Source organism: Miscanthus floridulus, chromosome 4 (assembly GCF_019320115.1).
Source record: "Miscanthus floridulus cultivar M001 chromosome 4, ASM1932011v1, whole genome shotgun sequence".
In the NCBI taxonomy this organism is placed as follows: domain Eukaryota; kingdom Viridiplantae; phylum Streptophyta; class Magnoliopsida; order Poales; family Poaceae; genus Miscanthus; species Miscanthus floridulus.
The window spans coordinates 30,560,224-30,562,036 of NC_089583.1; positions in this window are offsets into that span (position 1 = coordinate 30,560,224).

Below are 1,813 nucleotides of genomic sequence, written 5' to 3' on the forward strand. Positions count from 1 at the left end.
GTCCCTCTCTCAATCGTTTGTACCCCTTACTACAGACCGTTCACGGTGCTAATAACACGAGCAGCAGCAAACTGGACGTAGGGACATTCGGCCCGAACCAGTATAAATCTTGTGTCCTTTAGCGCACCATCCGAGCCTAACGCGCATTACTATAAATTTACTTGCCGGTGCTTGTACGAAACACCGACACTTTGAGTACATCGTGTTGGCTTGGGTCATATAAGCTTGACTAACACTTTTGTTCTTATCGACAAAAGCTTATATGAACCAAGCCCGTCAAAAACCTCACTCTTTCACATACTCGAGGTGGTATTGTCATCAATCACCAAAAAGGGGGAGATTGAAAGCATCTAGGCCCCTAGTAGGGTTTCGGTGATTAATGACAATACAAGATTACTATGACTAACGTGTGTTTTGTAGAGGCAATTAAGTTAGATCATGGTAATGGAGATCGATTGGGCAATCAAAGTTGTCATGCCCCTACGATGGAAATCGTTTCAGTTTTCAAAGGATGGACGATAAGGTTAAGGATGACTAGTTCTAAGTGTCGATTGGAGTTGGAGTGACACTTAGAGTAGTTTAGGACTTTGGTTTTCCTTTGGCCGTACTGTTAAGGGGGTATGAACGGGTAGCTTGACCTAGTTGAGTCTAGTGAGTTAGGTGTGGTGCACACTTGTTAAAACTAGCTCTAGGTAGCTCCTATGAATGCCTAAGATCCTTTGGAGCAAACTTCATTCACATATGATCGAGAGTTGGAAGTGAATGGAGGGTCAAATGCTGACCGGACGCTGGCCCCAGTGCGACCGGACGCTGGCCGCAGGGTCCGGTCAGTTCATTTGATCAGTAGTCTGCGTTCGGTGCGACCGGACGCTGAAGAGGTCAAGTGACCGAAAGCTAAAAGGCAGCGTCTGGTTGACTCCAGTAAGGTTCCAGAGAAGGGAATCTGCGACCGGACGTGTCCGGTCAGTACTAACCGGACACTGAGGGTTCAGCGTCCGGTCGAGTCCAGTAAGGTTCCAATAAGGGTTTCATGTGACCGGACGTGTCCGGTCAGTGCTGACCGGACCCTGCCAGCGTCCGGTCAACACAGTTTTACTGGTTCGCGGGTTGAACTAACCGGAGCGTCCGGTCAACACGACCGGAGCGTCCGGTCACCCCGCAGAAGCTCATAACGATTCGTTTTTCAGGCTGCCTTATAAATAGAAGCTCCACTCGTGTGTGGAGTCACTTTTGCTCATTCCAACAGCTGAGAAACACGTTTGTGAGTGCGAAGAAGAGCAAGGCCCTAGTGAGGTAATTGAGATTTGAGAACCCAAGAGAATAGCCTCATTAGTAAATCAAGAGTAGCCAAGTATGCATCCATCTTCTCATTAGGCTTCGCGTGGTCAAGTGAGAGTTCGTGCTTGTTACTCTTGGTGATCGCCATCACCTAGACGGCTTGGTGGTGATTGTGAGCTTGGTGATCACCCGGCGGAGCTTGTGGGTGACCCAACTCAAGTTGTGAGCGGCTTTGGGTGATTCGCCGCGACGGAGTGTCGAAGAATCAACCCGTAGAGAGCACTTGATCCTTGCGCGGATCAAGGGGGAGCTACACCCTTGCGCGGGTGCTCCAACGAGGACTAGTGGGGAGTGGCGACTCTCCGATACCTCGGCAAAACATCGCCGCGTTCCTCTCTCTCTTTACTTTGAGCATTTACTTTGAGTATTTACTTTGTACAATTCAATACTTGTCTTTACATTCATAGAATTGCCATGCTATAGTAAGTTTAGAACATAGGTTGCAAGTCCTTTGTGCGTTAGTTTGATAGAAACA